Source organism: Mesocricetus auratus, unplaced genomic scaffold, assembly GCF_017639785.1.
Source record: "Mesocricetus auratus isolate SY011 unplaced genomic scaffold, BCM_Maur_2.0 Super-Scaffold_100676, whole genome shotgun sequence".
In the NCBI taxonomy this organism is placed as follows: domain Eukaryota; kingdom Metazoa; phylum Chordata; class Mammalia; order Rodentia; family Cricetidae; genus Mesocricetus; species Mesocricetus auratus.
The window spans coordinates 23,145,870-23,163,762 of NW_024429266.1; the positions used below are offsets into that span (position 1 = coordinate 23,145,870).

General features: G+C 38.0%; 1 long non-coding RNA gene across 1 annotated transcript in view; it reads left to right on the top strand.

Moving 5' to 3' along the window:
• The window catches only part of LOC121136859, an 84,683-nt gene that overhangs the window by 18,918 nt on the left and 47,872 nt on the right, over nucleotides 1-17,893 (top strand). The gene's annotated exons all lie outside the window — the stretch shown is intronic.

Here is a 17,893-nt window from a genome sequence, read left to right on the forward strand (position 1 = left end):
ATCTGTTCCTCAGTGGTTTGGGAGAGAAAGTGGATCCACTCATGCTGTGAATATGCTATCTACCTCACACGGTCGTAAAAAATCCGCAGTGCAGTACTAATCGTGTTATACACCACCCTTCCTGGACCACTGACTCCAGTCTCGGTTTAGAGCATAGACTTCACCTTGTTAAATAAAATTCTGCTCAAACTGTTAATGTCTTGCTGAATTCCTTCCTCTGGGAAGATCAGAAACAAAGAGAAACCCTCATCTTGGTAGCAGGATTATGCTGTTTACTTCTTCGTATTTGTGAATTTCCCAAATGACTGTTTATCATCATTTTACGAATATTTTTGTGGTGATATATTGTTTATGATTCAATAAAGTCACGGGAGATCAAAAAGTAAAGTTAGCCACAGCCATAAGGCCAGGCAGTGGTCATACACACCTTTAATTCCAGCAGCCATACTAGTTATCCTCAGAAGTCAGGAGGTGGAGGCACATAATCCCAGGACACAGGAGTAGCAGAATTCATGCCTTTAATCCCAGCACTGGGAATCAAACACCTTTAATCCCATCATTAGGGAGGCAGAGACAGGAGTGCTATGGCTGGGTGGAGAATGGAATATAAGGTGGGAGGAGACAGGAACTTGGAGCATTTGCCTCTGAGAATTCAAGGAGGGCACTGTCTCTGAAAATTCATGGAGACAGGATCTTCATTTCAGCTTGGTAGAGTAAGGGCTGCTGGCTTGACTGCTTTGCTTTTCTCGTCTTCAGCTTGAACCCCAATATCTGTCGCTGGGTTTATATTAATCGTGTTACAAATTTCTTCCCCAGTCAGAGACTCAATCTTATATAATTTTAATGTACTTCATGTAATTTAATAATTTAAAATTTCTCTTGTTACAGTACAGAGTCTGAGATAGTTTCATGGTGTGCATCAGAAGTGTCTATACTATCAGTGGTTAGGATTTTCTACAGATGCCCAATGGGTTTAATCAGTTTGCAATATTGCTAAGCACAATGGACCTCTGTCCTTCAAGGATGACACAGCTATTGCCACTATGAAATCATAACAACTGTTATCATTCATATAAGAACCTTACAGTATCACATCTATTAACATTCCCTCCCAGAAGGAAGGAGTGTCATCAGATCCTCCCCTGGTGTTTAGCTATTCACTCTCTTGCCTTCCCCACTCTCCTACCAGCACAAGAACTTCTCTGCTGCATGTGATCTTGTTGGAATTGCCAGGGAATTAGGCTTGGGGTGGGTGACTTGAAGTGGGGTTCCTTTATACAGTATTTATGACTTGTTGTCCATACTGGTGGTAGGGCCCTTCAGTTGATGCAGATGTCTAACAGTCATTAATTCTTTATTCATGTTCTCACAACTGAACGCATTATTTCATCAAGTTGACTTCCTTTGTTCTGTCTCATTCTTTGTAAAATGAATAGGCTTTTGTGTGCCTCTCCTGAAGAAAAGTTATGTAACAACACTGCACCGGGGTAGGGGCACAATAGAAACCATGATGAATTTGGGTGGAGCAGCCTCAGCCCCTGGTATTGGTGATATGACATGCAACTGAGTCTGATCCATCTTTACGCAGATTTTCAAGAAGGACAATCCTAGTATGGTGATTCTTCACCATATGGCACTAAATGACATATGCCATCTTGCTATGTGGAAATTGACCCCTGAAATAGATGGTAAGGCATGTGTCTCAAGTTGAGCTACCTTCCCAGAAACAACCCTGCTACTATAAGAAGACAGTAGCAGGACAAGGCATGTGGGAGGTATCTTCTACATTTGTCTCTAATTTGACTAGAAAAGATAGTAAGACACAGGAGGGGATGAAGACAATGGTTTGCCAGTTCTTATCACTGGCGGGTACATACGAAAGAAGATAAAGGGGAACTGTCTGTGTCACCTGATAACAAATATATGGCAAACTGAGCTGAGTAACTTTGCAGCCAAGGTAACTGGGAGATGTCGGAACAGCTCCTCAACTGTTAAGCAGTTTGACAGTGCCAGTGCAGACCACAAGAGGTGAGGATGTGACTGGAATGCAACAGCCCACCACTGTTCTTAGTCACATTCCTATGTTGTGGTTGTGCTGCATAAAGGCTTCTAGTTCACTAATTCTGACAATTTTCATAGCTCCTTCTAGGAAGGTTTTCTTGTCACTCACCCTTACATAAGTCTTACTTGTTTTCTCATTTGTTTTCCTGAGTCCTCAGATTGTTGAAGACAAATATCCAAATAAGTTATTATCCCTTCCAACAAACTACTCAATCATGTCACTTGTTACTTATCTGTCTATCTATCTATCTATCTATCTATCTATCTATCTATCTATCTATGTATCTATCCATCTATCTATCTAATCTATTGAGTATGTGTTGAATGTTTAACCATTGATAATAGCGCCCCATATGCTATAGATAGCATTAGATAATTAGACATCAGTTTCAAATATATAGTATAATTATTAGGACTGAGAGTCCCTGAAATCAGATTGATTGTGGTTTATACCTTTGTTCTAGTTTAGTATTTTATAGCTCTTGAGTCTTAAGCAATTTTCTTAATCTTTTGAAGTCTCTTTTCTCATTTACAAAATGAGAACAATGATAATAGTGCCTCCTAGGGTTGTTGTGGAGATTAGGCAAAGTAATTCCTAGGAAATAGTTTCCATACCCTAATTACATAGGAGAGATTTACATGTAATAAGACTTCATAAGTTCTTAGCTATTATTAATAATAAAGAATAAGTAATAAGAGAGAAATTAAACTTTATATGTATTCACAAGTTAAAAGGTTCCCCCTAGCTGAGTTGTTGCATAGCACGTCTTTATTCTTCATCAGTGAAGCCCACGCTGAAATGTATGACTAATAGATACTCAATAAATCTTCATTAAAATTAATTTAAATCAGTTGGCATTATATGGACCCCATATTTCACCATTCAGTTGTTTTTTTTTTATCAAAGGGGGGATCTGTTTTGTTTCTACAGAGAAAATTAGTTGCCAAACATATCAAAACAAAATTCCATGGTCAAGCTCCTGGGGTATTGTTAACTACCCATATGACCCTTGGAGACCATTTCCTTATTTTGTTTTTTTCAACTTTCTCATTTGCATGATGAAAGTAGTTGATAACTTTTATGTGCATCAGACGCAGTGGTAGAATTTGTTAATGTAATATGAACTTGCACTATCTCTCCAGATGCCTTACTTTGGTAGTAGAGATACTTTGAAAAGTTTTATTCTATACTAATGAAATAAATGTGTGTAGACTAAATTTTGTCTAATTTCATCTCATTGACAGACTCATGATCTTTCTGTCTTATTTGTGTTCATTTTTTTTCTAAAATGGCATCCCTTTCTGTTATTCTTAAAATAACAGGACAAGGAAGCAAACATCAGTAGAGTTACAAATAGTTGCTTTATAATTATGGGAAGACAGGACTTGATATCCACTTCCTTATTTACGGTCCCCTTTCCAGTGTTTGAGACTAAATTTAGTGTGACAGAACCTTCAGGAAAGACATCAATGTCCAGGGAAAGAAAGAGAACACAATAGTCAAAAAGGAAGAAAAGGAGATCATGACCACCCACTCTCATACTTTGTTAATTGGAAAGAGTTAGAACAGAATTGAGAAGAAGCATGAACCTATTACTCTCCTGGAAATTCATTTAGAAAAACTTCGACCACAGATCAATGTATGTATAAATAGATTCACAGATGGTAAAAGATATATATATATATATATATATATATATATATGATTGCAGATAATGCATGTAAAATCACATTGACTTTTCATGCAGAAGTGCTCAATACATGCAAAAAATGGACTCCCTGATTTTCTGTTTGTCTGAGTTGTCCACTCCCCCTTCTCCTAACTCCTAGGAACCAAAGGTAAGCTTTTTATTTATCCCTCATATATTTGCCTTACCTTTTCAAAAGTGTTATATAAACAAAAGTACATAGTATATCACATTTAAATCCAGTATTCTTCATATAGTATTTATTAATCACCCACATTGTTATATTCCAAAAATCCTATTCCATTTTATTGTTGCATATTCTTCTACTTTATAGGTATACATGTAAATGAAATGGACATACAGTATTCATTTTATATGCATAGGTATATATGAAAATATATGCATATGTAATGATGAATACTATATATATATATGTTGTATTGGTATATAACTGACATATACTTCTAAACATGTAAAATGTATAAATATAGAAAATACTTTACATGTAAAGCTATCATCTCCAGCTGAAAATTTGTTTTAATTTTAACTTCTATGATCTTTAAGTAATATTATTGTGTCTCTATGTTTTATTTTACCTTGATAAATATTGTTGGATAGAAATGCTGATTTAAATGATAAATAATCTTTATTTTATAAAAGCCTGCTGTAGTGGATTCGATTTAACAATACACAGGTATTCTAGTCCCTTCACATCCCCACAAGCACTTGCTAAAATCCCACTTTAGTTGTGTCTTATATAGTTTGGTTTGAATTTCCTTCTTCATTCAGCTCTATACATTCTCTAGTTTGCCTTGTGTAATCATCTTTGTCTTAGGAAAGCATCTCTATTCCTGTATATGTTGGGATACTGCTTTCATTGAGTGTAACACTCTTTTTTGACAGACTTTTTCCTTCAGCCTTGTGAATATTTCATCACATTGCTGTCTGTTAAGTGAAGCTTTTTCCTTGCTAGCCGCTTTGGTTTATCCCCCGCCAGTCACCTGGGCTCTGCCGCGCCAGCCTGGTTCTAGAGCCGCATCAGTCCCAAATAAACACACAGGAGGCTATATTCATTATGAAGCTGTTGGCCTTGCTTGTTTCTAACTGGCTATCTCTGCCTTAAGTAATTACCCCATAATTGTTAATCTAAGTATGTCTCTTACCGGAGAATAGTTCCCGGCTTCCTACCCCTATGGCGTCACATGTCGACTCTCTTGTGTTTCCCCTTCCCAGAATCCTCCTCGACTCCTAGTCCCTCCTATCTAGGTTTTCTATTGGCCAGACAGTACTTTATTGACAAATGCACAGGCAAATAACAGGACTTCCCCAACAGCTGTCTAGGTGGCATAATCTCTGAGATGTAACTCTTTTCTCTGTTCCTCTGCATTTAGTGTGTTTTATGTTGGTGGGGGTAGTATCTGCCTTTATTCAAGGTATTTCCTAACTTTCAGATTTTAATATTTTGAATACAGTGATCTACAGCCTCACCCCTCTGCTTCCATGTTTATTTTGTTTAATAGTCCCTGAGATTTTTCCATCTTCACTTGAATACCTTTCAATAATTTTGGAAAATACTTGAACTTCATTATTTCAAAGATTTCTTTAACCTCATTCATTTTATTCTTCCAGGACTCATTTCAAACACATATTAGACTAATGCTATTTCACAGCCTTATTTTTATCTCTTTTTCAAACTTTTTATTATTTCATCTTTTGTAACCATGTTTGTATCATTCCACATTTTTATTTCATTTATTGAAACTATTCAAATAAAAAGATTCAATTATCATGTTAAAGTCATTATCTAAATAGGTTATCATCTTTTTAAATGTGTTGTGTTGACATTTGAATTTTTCTACAAGTACCTCTTTTATATAGAAACCTCTCATCTGCTTATATATGCTGTCAACCTTTCTACTAAAGTCTTTGATACACTCTTTGTAGTTACTCTAAATAGTCTGTTTGAGACATTGACTATCTTGTTCATAACTACATTTGTTCTGCTGATTGCTATTGTTTTAATAATGCAATTTTTCTCATGCTTATCTTTATTGCTCATGATTTATTGGTACTATGCCAAACTTCTAGTATGACTAGAGACTAAAATACACCATATTTTTTTCTGTAAAAGGAATCTTCAAGTAGATGTTTAGTGGGTAGAATCTGAGTTGTGACCAGGTATTGACACAGGTTGGTTTTGGCTGTTGGTGTCATTATCTTCAGTGCCCACCCACTTCTGATTAGCTTAGCTTGTGCTATGAGGGAAAGATATAATTTCTGTCGACTTATGGCTTTTCTTGTTATTAAGATTAAAATTAAAATCATTACATTTTATATAAGTAAACTCTAGTAGTTCCTCATATGATTTAATTTTACACCTAGAATAGTTGATTATCAGTAGTCATCAGAGAACTTAATTTTGTTCTTGTGTTTTACCAGTTCCAGAAACAAACATATAGATATATTTAATGATATTCATGATGACTATTTACAAGCTCTGTTAATAGTGCATGTAAGAGACCTGGCTACTAATAGTTATTAAACATCAAATGACACAAGTGAGGAAAATATGCCAGAAACTAAATGAGAAGTCACATTTTTTGCTTCATCAATATGAAAGAAAAGTTAAAAGATAAGTTTAACATATTTGAAATGTTTGTAACTGGAAATGAGTGATTACTAGATGCTGTGGAGTATGTTTATATATTAGAAAAAGATTAGTGAAATTTACAGCAAACGGTGTTATAATATCTTTTCATTTTTCCAATTATATTGTCTTTAACTTTTGATTTTGACTGACACCTAATTCATCACATTTTTGATAGATGATATATGCAGTTGGAAAAATGCAATTCACATGAACTAAATGCATTGCAAGGATGAAAAAAGTGTTTCCTATATAATGTGATATCTAAAATCCTAGCCAGTAGAAAGTTCTTTGCTTGTTTTCACAGTGGAGGATGGCATAGAGACTACATTGGTCAAGGAGGCTTCTGGATCAGGCTCACTATGATCTTCCTTAGCTCTACTCTTCCTTTTTATTTTTACTTTTTGTGTGTTTAGTGTTATGATGTGTCCTTAGTCTTATATAGAATGCTATAAAATATTGTTAGTACTTCCAGACAGTCAAATCTTAAAGCTGGAACTTCCCAGGACAGGTAATAGATTCCTAGAGTGACATTTTAGTTGGTTTTTAAGGGACATAGGGCATGATATTGTGATATTATGTCCCTTTCCTCATTCTTTTGTGTTTTGTACATGTTATTAGATGAGAACTAGGTTGAGCACTTTTCAGTCTAAAACTTTCACCCAATGTCCAATATCTAACACTATAGTTTTGCCTTTTCGACTTTAGTTAATAATCAAAGCATGCTTTTTTTTTTACATCCTGAACATTTTCAGTAAGATTCTGCATCTCACCTATGTTTCCATCTCATTGTGATGTGGGAAATTTTAGTTATTGAATAATTGGTCCATGAATTCCACTTTTGATGTGTTTGAATATACCAGTGACATTTTTCTGCAGTCTTCTATATGTTCAGCTGTTAGCAAAGAAGGAATCATGTTAGTGGAGTAATTGATTAAGTTAAATCTCAACTACACATCTGTTAACAAAATATAGGATGCAAAGGCACCTAAGAAATCAATAAAGTGTTTAGCTAGCCACTTGAGACATGACCTAAGAAGTTCAGTAGGCTAGATCTTAGGGTATGTGGGGACATAGGTGTTTGTGGTAGCTGTCACGTCTCTTTTCATAAATGTTTAAAACAAAAATTATTTCAACTTAAGATGTCTCCTTTGTAGGTCTACAAATCAGTGGGTGAAGGTTTCATAACAAAATTATAGTGAGAATATTCTGATACCCAAAATGACTGCAGGTGGAATATTAATTTAATGGTTAGTGGTTACTTAATCATGGAGCAACTTGATTTCTACTGCAGCCTCCAAATCCGTCTTAGCCCCAACTCACTTCAGTAAATAAAGACATCTAAGAAAATCTTATCAGGAAATGCAGTTCCATGGCTCTACAGAGAAACCATGCCTGAGGAGAATGAATAGAGAAAGGAAAGGATGGATCTGGGCTCAGAAAAGCAACCATACTGACAAAAAAAGCTAAAGATGTCTTGGGGAAGAATTAGAAAAGCAGTCACACCAGAAAATAAGATTCTTTTTGAGAAGCAGAGAAGAGAAATTTCAAACCGTTGAAAAGAGCCTGAAGGAGGAAAAAAAAGACATAGTAAAAAAAAAAAACAGAATTTAGTAAAGTTCAAACCTTGTCTTCACAAGAAGGTATTCATTCAGTAATCATGTACTGAGAGATTATGACATGTCAGATATAGGAAAAACAAACAAAAACAAAGATTTAGAATGTTTAAATAGTTATTTAGATGCCCTCATGATGTCCTAAGAGAGATTTTAATGTTCTGGGGTTTTGTTTGTTTGTTTGTTTGTTTGTTTGATTTTTGAGATGAAGAACATAACGCTCACTGATATTTATTGAAGAAATATTGTGTGCACACTCCACACCCATGAAATCTATGTAATGATGCAATGCCATTCTTTCTTCATGTTTGTGGGGATGAGGTCTCACCTAAGGTTACACATAGCTGAAGGTGAGGCTTGATTGCAAGAGAGCTTGTCATCTTTGAAAACTTGTCATTTTTTTCAGGATGAGATACTAGAAGTGACTTTCTTTGGATTCTAATGACTTCATCTTTTATCGTTTCCCACTTAGGCAGATCATGGCAGCTGGCTGAAAGGAACCCTGCTAATGCTTGGAAGATACAGCATGTAGCCTATCAGAATCCTCTGCAATATGAGTGAGCAGACAGACTTTTCCAGGGATCAATTCTATCTGCAATGCAGTGCTTAGTAGCCCAGTGTTATGCAGTGTTCAGTCTCTGAGTGAGCCTTGGGAGTTTACTGGCTAGGGTCAAACCATGTCTTTAGGTAGGGCTAAGGTTAGCCTGTCTGACATTTTGTGCAGTACATAAAGGGAAGACACAAACATGGCCACACAATTGGCAGAGGGTGTATAAATAATTCGCATAAATGGTGACAGCTACTCTACCTGTAGGCACTAAACTGATCATGGAGCATCATGTCAGTAACTGTGAAGAAGGTACATCAAGTTCAGAGGAAGTCAGGTGTGCAAAGGTGTTCATGATTTGGTCTTCACTTTGCATTTCTCTTTATCATGCCTGTTTTACTTTGCCACAGTTCACCAAACCAAGACAGGATAAGCACAAGTCACAAGCTTGTACCAGGTGGGTTCTTTCCTTCGTCTATTATAAGATGCTGCCATATCTCCCGATGTCTCACGATGTCCTCTGAAGAGGGATATTTTTAGATGATGGGGATCTTACAAAAATGAAGGGCACCTGACATGATCCTAAAACAGTTTCATATAAAAAGTTTGGAGAGATGAAAGGACTTTCCATAATGTTCTCCTTAACTTGACTCTTAGAACAATGAAGTTCAGAGACATGGGGTACCTGGCATTCTGATACATGTTTAGAAATGGAAGATGGCACTCAGTGTTCACCAGTGTGGTTCCTGAGTCATTACCATGTCTCTTGTTCTCTTGTTTGAATTGGTTGTTGTGTTTATTAGTTTTAATTGTGAACTTGAGACAGCTTAGAATCACCTGGGAAAAATGTTAATGGGGAATTATCTAGGTCAGTTTGGCCTTGGGTGTGTGTGTGTGGCAGTTGTCTTGATTGATAATTAAAGTAGGAAGACCCAGCCCATTGTGGGTAGTGCCATTCCTTAGGTAGGTTTTCCTAAATTATCTAAGAGAGGAGAAAGCTATCTAAGCTTTGAGTTTCTTATCTCTGCACTCTTGAATATGTAAATGATGTGATCAGCTGCAGAGTTCCTGCCTTAACTTCTCTTAAATAATAGACTGGAACTTGGAACTGTAAGCCAAATAAACCCATTTTTCACATAGCAACAGCAATGGAACTAGAACAGTTGGTTTTCTTTTTCCATTACTTCTTATTCTGCTTGTCTCCCTTTGTCCCTCTCTCTGTCTCTGGCATACTGTCAGTTTTGATGCTTACAAAGGTCAGATGTAGAAACTGTGTGTGAGGAGGCAGCCCTGAGAATAATGGCTTTTTGAGTTTGGATTTTTTTTCTTAATGTTCAAAACTGATCTTAATGCTAAATGATATGTTCTTTAAGGTCTTTTAGTGCACTAGCCTGGCAAAAGCTGGCTTCAATGAATTTTGCAGGATTAAATTGAATTGAATTAAACCTAGTAAAGGTCACACTTGACACTTTGAAAGGGAATCCAGCCTCAGAAGTGCCAGCCATCCTGAACATTGTAGTGGAGATAAGCCAGCTCCATGTTTTAGAGTTTAAAGAATATTTTAATATAATCATTCATATATTTTCAAAAATTCACAGAATAACCAAACTTCTTTTCATATTGTCCAAACCCAAATTGCCACTGCCTGTTTCAGAATTTGCTGCAAAACAAATCCTATAATAAAAAATCTTGTAGCACAAACACCAATTAGATCAGTTCAACTTATTTCTACAAAGTCTACTCAGCTTATTGTAAATAACCTGCAACTCTAGACACAGGTAAAGAGAAAAGGGGGTCTGGAGTGATGGCTCAGGGGGCAAAATGCTTTCATCAGGGTCTGCGTTCAGAGTCCCATCACCGTAAAAGGTAAGTGGATGTCTCTACCTGTGATTCCACTAATGAGAGGTGAACATGGGAGGGTTCCAGAAGGTTTGTTGTTCAGCCAGTCTAATCAATCACTGAGTTTCAGATACTGTGAGACACTCTGTCTCAAAAAGAATTATTGTCGAGATCAATAGAAGACACATAATGGCAACCTCTGGCATCCATGCACACATTACATGTGTTTTAACTCACACATACACTTGTCCTATATAGGAGCATATATGTACACACACACACACACACAAACACACACTCCAGCATTGTGTAAAAGAAAGCAGGCAAATAAAGTGAAGGTATATCACAGAGGGATTGAAGAAAAAAATCAAGACTTCTGTAAAAATGTGGGAAACTATTCCTTTCTGTCCAGTTCAGTATCTCTACTCCAACCCAAATTCAGTAGTAGGAGATAATCTAGATATTTTATATAGATCAGAGTAGCTCTCAATTCTTTCATAACTTTCATTGCATCTGCCTTTTCTTTTTCTGTTTTACATGATGACCATATTACCTCTTTTTGTCTGTGTGCTTGTTTGTTTGTTTTGCTTTACTTGGGCTAATATACCAGGTTGAGTCAAAGCCTTATGTGCAACATCCCTGCTCTATTTGGCTCTGTATGCCCTGCTGTGAGGAAGTGGGGAAACTGGAAGAATGGCATGTATTATTAACCTTTCCTTTTCTCTCCACTACTATATATGGACACACATGTACACACACAAACACATGCGACACAAACTGCATCCATGATTCCTCCTTGGGTGGCAGAGCCCATAGATACCTAAGGCCTTCTCAACTTTCAGAGTAAATGTGAAGGTCTCCACCTTATTTTAGAAAGAGAGAGAGAGAGGGAGGGAGGGAGGTAGAGAGGAGGCAGAGAGAGAGAAAACATGAACAAGAGGCAGAGGAACTATCCCTAGAACTAGAGAACATAACACTAGGAGTGACAAGAAAAACGAGTCTGAGACAAAAAACAGACATGAGACAGTAGAATCGATGACATAAAAATGTTAAGGAGGGAGTAAACTCTGCCAAACAAAGGGGAATGGAATCTATTCATGTGTACCAATAACAGAAAAAAAAAAAAGAAAACGACCATAAAACTTTCAAGGAAATGTGATAAAATAATGTTTATGTATAATTTCATGTAAAGTCTGGTCCATAAAAGGAAAATCATATATTATTTTGGATCATAGAGATGATAAAGTGAAAGTCTAAGTAAAAGAAAATGGGAAGGTGATGGTTCAAAGCCTGACGGAAGGGCTGGGATGGCTCAGTGGGCAAAGATCTCACTGTATGAGCATGAGGACCATGGTTCTGCTTCCAAATGCTGGGTGGATATGGTGAACTATCTGCAATTCCAATTCTGTATGAGTGCTCTGGGATCAATTAAGAAACCTTTCCTCAATCGATAAGGAGGAGGCCAACTGAGGAAGACTCCTGATATAAGTCTCAGGCCTCCTTATGCACATACAAATGCACACAAATGCATGCTCAATGCACATAGACATAGATCCCAAGCACACAATTGCAAGAAAAAAGAAAGAAAAATAGAAAGAAAAGAAAAACCAGTTGACAATAGTTTATGTATGAAATTCTAGAGAATCATTCAGCTAATCCTGAATACTTATGTAATACTCTTCCCATGAGCAGGGGTTTCTTACATGGATGTATTTTATATTATTGAATTCATATGGATGTACTAATGTATTCTTTTTCATGAAATATATGCATCCATTAAGACATACATACACATGCATGACTATACACTTGTATGCGTAGGTGTATCTAAGAAACTGGGTTATGAAAACCTGTGAGGCACACTTAAAGTGTTTCAGTTGGGTGGAGGGAAGGAGATTAAGGCTGGGAAATTTCCTGAGCCATAGAATATAGTTACAACCCCTTTCATGGAACAGTTAGAGTTTTGTGCAATGAGCCCTTTGGATTATAAAATATGGAGCTAAAGAGTGCAGGGACCTGGAAGTAAACATGAAAATAGAAAGGAGAATGGAGAGCTTGGATTTGGTCAAATAAGTGCATCTTTATACCACCACCCCATCATAATATCCCATCACCCACTACCTCACGATGGATAAAATAGTCACCTTAGGTCTTTGGCATTTTAGGGGGTACATTTAAGAGCTATGAAATGATATAATCATTATTTATAAATTTCATCTTCATAAGACTTTCTTCAAGATTTATTTTGGCTCAGGTAATTGTCTGCTAGACCCTCAGTGACAAGATGTGGAAAGGACAGCAAAACCTAAGGCCCAATGACATCAAGACTTGGGACAGGATACAAGGGCCCTTAGCTTTGGCCTCTGAGGAGACTGTGGGGAGGGCATACAGAATATGGGTGGGGGTGGATTTGGATAAGTCAGATATTTTTGGAGCAAATGTTGCTATTGGGTTGAGAAGCAAGGTCCCACCCAGATGACAGGGTATAAGAGCGCTAAGAACTGTACAGGACTAGAGAATGTACCCAACTTGTTAGCAAGTGAGAAGTATAATTTCAGGGATTCTAGTATAAGATATGAGATACTTGGGCCAGAGGTAAAAGACTGGTATATAACAGTACTAACAGTAGCCAGTATTTCAACATTCAGGCTTAGTTCCCTTTATACACACTTTTATTATGGGACTACAAAGAGGACCAATTGTGGCTTCTGTGACAACAGACTGTTGGAAGTTATAAAGCCAAGGATGCCTGGTTACCACCACAGAGGGATCGTGAGTCAAATAAAGAATCTCTATCTAAGACAAGAGGGCTCCTAGCTTCAGAGAAGTATCTCATTACCCAGTGTTATCAGAAGAAACACAAAGACTGAAATAAATAACCTGTGCAGACACAGACCCCAGAAATCTCAGTGCTCACCAATTTGGACTGATATTCTATGCCTTGCAAGCTGTTCTGAATGTTTGCATATTATGGGATTATTGAAAGATTGTAATAATGGCTACCATTATCTTCTTTCAAGAGGTGGCAACATGGAGCCCAGAATTACTTTAATAAAAAAAAAACACAAAAAACAATGAAAATTCCATCTTACTATTTTTTAAGTATAAAATAAGTCTAAATGAAGCCCATATACAAGAAAGAAAAAATGGAGGTAGAAAATATGGCTGTTGTTTTCAAAATCTACAGGTAGTCTGTAACAATTTCTAGACTGTTAAACTTCTGTGAAAGCAGTCTGTAAAAATCATACTTTTAACTTGATCTTTTTCAAGCAATATGTGATATGATGTAGTTTTGTGTTGCTGGGCATGGCAGTAAACCACATATTTAATCATGAGGACAGACTAGAGATACTGTGAAGTATACTTTATTGCTCCATTATAATGTTTATATTAGCTGAACCAAGTGGACTTAGATTGGAAAACTCCATTTCTAACAGATTTATCATAGTGTGACTCCTTGTCAATCAAAGATCATTTATACTTTCCTATATTACCCTTATTGGTATAGATGCCATTGTTAGGACTGTGCTAAAACACCATAACCAAAACAAAAGAAAATCAAGTTATGGAGGAAAGGATTTATTTCATCCTATGTGTGCATATCATAGTCCACCATTGAATGAAGTCAGGGCAAGACCTTACGGTAGGATCCTGGAGGCAGGATCTGAAGCAGAGGTTATGGAAGAGTGCTGTTCATTAGCTTGTGCTCCATGGCTCGATCAGCCTGCTTTCTTATACACCCAGGATGACCTGCCCAAGGGTGGTACTGTCTCCAGTGAGCTTGACCGCTCACATCAATCATGAATCACGACCAAAAAATGCTTGCAGACTTGCCTTAGGGCAATTATATAGACACTTTGTCTCAATTTTGATTCCCTCTTCCAGGATATGTGGAGCTTTATGTCAAGTTGACAAAAGCTGACCAGCACATTTGCAAAACATTCCCGAGGCATCTGATAAGATTGTGAGGCTTCTTATATATTGCCTGTTCTTGTCAGGATGGCTTAGAAATAGGATGGGTTGCCTGCTGGGGACCTACCTAGCCAACTGTAGGAAGGCAGAGTTAGGCACTCTGAAATATTCCCTGGTGACATTAATACTTAATGACATTTTTAGTGTTGGTTTGTTGGGGATTTGTTGTGATTCTGAATGATGGAGAGAAAGACTGAAATTCAGCCTGGAGATAGTCATCCAAACCCCACACCCTTCAAAGGGCACTAATCTGATAACCATGGAAATGTTCAGTCTTTATACAATATTTGGACCTTTTTGTTTGTTTGTTTGTTTGTTTGAGACAAGATTTCTCTGTATTGCTTTGGATGTTGTCCTAGACTCTCCCTGTAGACAGGCTGGCTTCAAACTCACAGAGATCCACCTGCCTCTGCCTCCTGAGTGCTGAGATTAAAGGCATGTGCCACCAACACCGGACTAAGCAGATCCCCTTCCCCTGCATTTGAAGAACTTTATGGAAACTTGGAAATGGACCTGTGAGACTTTCTAAGTTTCTGTGTCCCCTTGAGTGTTTATTTAAATGTAGAATCACAGGTTCTGTAGCCAGAGCATACCTTTAATTAGGCTTAGAATAAGAATGCGGATCTAAACATCTCAGAAACAATCTGCATGTCTGCTGCAGCCACGCACCACCCTTCCTGTCTAAATGTTCAATTGTTCTCACAAGGCAGCTACTCTTCCCAGGTCAAGTGTTCCTTCATTTAACATAGCAATCCAGTTTATTCACACATGGATTAAATTCCAGAATGATTCTGGCTCCAGCAGCAATCAAGTTCATCAAGACATGGGACTTTTAAATGCAAGAGTTCAAGAAGGCCCCACCTCTTTTTACTCCAAGGAGGCCCCACCCTTTTTCTCCTCCAGATGTATTTGAGTTTCAGGCACAGGAACTTTTCTGAACACTGCGGGCCCTTCTCTGAGCTTTGGCCATTGCAGTGTGGCTTGTTGGCTTCCACAAGCATCTAAATGCAAAAGAAATCTATTCTTTCTGTTCTTGTTTACCTAGGGCTTAGGAGCTTGTAGTAGTTTGCCAGTTTTCTGCAAAGAGATTCCAAGTCATTTTGAGGCCAGCTGCAGGGACTTTGTAGTCCTGTAATCACATCTTCCCAGACAGGCACGCCAACAATTGTGCTGAGCAGCCCCTGAGCCGTGATTACCCTGAAATGATTATTTGTGGGTTTGTCATTCATTTCCTAAAACTGGCTCTTCTTGGCATTTCCCCACCCCATGTTGTTCTGTGTGAGCTGCAGCTGCTCGGCGATAGCTTGCATCTTCTCTCCATGGGTATTCATTGTGATTATATTAGGGGGAAATTCTATGAACTTTTTTCTTTCCTCGGTGGGCAATTACAATAACAGGGCATAATAGAACGTGGTGTGAGGGAGTTGAAATGCCTTAGGGGAAGGTTAAAGCTGAGCAAGGAGTTTAATAAGGATATCTATAGCTGGGTGGTGATTTGTAAATGTGTAATTCTTGCCTTTGCTTCTGTTTTGAAAAGTTATCCTGAGAGGATTGAAAATCAAATGTGAAGCAACGGCTCAGCATTGTTGACCAGAAAAGTTCAGGCTGGATTTGCAAGATGGTTCTTAGAGATCCCTTCTACTTGTGAAGTAGAAAGGAAGGAATGGAGTATGTAGGAAATGCAGTTGTTCAGGCACAAATCATGAACTTCTTTCCTCCCAGGAAATGCTATATATTATCAAGCAATTTTAAGGTGCATGCTCTCAGCAGGAGGCACAAAATTGGTGGTGGTGACTGTCCTCATTCTTTCATCTTTTACAAATATACTGGAGGCATCCATCTACTCTGTTAGTCTCAGAGATAAGTATTACACATAAAGTGTATCAAACTACCAGAACCATCCTTTCTCTCCTAGACTTCAGAATTAACATGAAAGCATGTAGTTCTAAGCCCTGGACCCTGGTTCTTCAGATAAGAAAGATTTCTGGTTGTCAGTCTTTTTGGATTGTAGATGTCTGGCATTGCACACTTTGTGGTCACACAATGAGACAGGTTATGGAAATCATAGCAGCCCTTCACCATATTTCTTCTCTGCAATGTATCTTCAGAATGCTTGCTTATAGTCACTCTCTGGGGATAGCCAAATCATTTTCATATGTATTTTTTTCAAGAGTTTGTAAGTTTTGTTTCAATAGATGTGTGAAGATTTCATCAGGGTAACTTCTAGAGGTTTTAAGAGGTTATGTAGCTGTATGATAAACCTATCTTCCTTTTCTGTTTTCTCTCTGACTCTGCCCCATCCTCTCCCTCTTCCCCCCACCCATGGGTGTGTGTGTGCATATGGTGTTCAGAGATCAACTTTGGATGTTGTTCTAAAGGAGCCTTCACCTTAGATTTGGAAACACTGCCTTTTCTAGGATATGGTGCTTATCGTTTATCATAGGTTGGGCAGACCCACCTGTCTCTCTCTCCCAGTACTGGAATTACAAGTAAGGCACACCAAGCTTTGTACTGGGGTCTGGAAATTGAACTCTGGCCCTCAAACTTATAATACATGCTCTGCACTTACTGAGCCATCTCTCCAGCCCCACCTCCGTTTCTGATAGATTGAGAAACACATTTGCTCGCAGAAGTAGAGCAATTTGGTCAAGTTATTGTGTTGGTGAGTGTCTAGGAAGAGCTTGAGCCCCAAAACTCCGATCTCAAAGCTGACAAAGGGTTTCTATTGAATTGGAGTGCACATTCCTTCTTCTATTGTGCTGCAGATAAAGGACAAGACAGAATGCTTGCTAAATATTACCCAGGATCTGCGGGAAGTGGAGGAAGTCCTGAGTGAATGTGTAAGAAAAGGGGAAGTTCTGAGTGAATGTATGTTGTTGACATGAGTGTGGCCATGTCAAGGACTGCAATGCCTCAGACCCAATGGTGAAGGCTTCCTAGAGTCAGGCTCAGGGAGGTGGCAAATGTTTTCCCTGGCCCATGTGCAGAATTGACAGTGTGTATAGGAAATGTCTATCAGCTTGCTTCTCCTGGATTTTTATAGCCTGAGACTGCTTCTCAACCTTCTATTGTGATTAGCTAAACCCACCTCCTTATTCAACTGTGCAATGAGTTCACCTCTGTGGTTCGAACATGTAGAACACATGCCATCAGTTTCCTGGTTGCTATTACTGAGACTGCAGCAGAACATACAGTCTACCTGATGCCAGTTTTCTGTATGTCTGTGTGTCCATTATTTCTCACTCTTAGTCATCACTTAGGTTAGTCCCTGAGCCATGAAAGTCGAGGTGAGGAACTGTCTTCTGAATATAGTAGGGTAGAAAGATAGCATCAGGGGATGACAAACTCAACCACCAGGAGCATTGATGACCAGAGAAAAGCAGGCAAGTTGTGAATATCCTCCTAGAATTATACCATTCTTCCTTCTTTCCACAGAGGCATATGTGGATGCTTGCCCTGCTCACAACTCCTTGACATTGGGTTTGTCATGATAACAATCACAGTCTTCCTTTGAATACTAAAC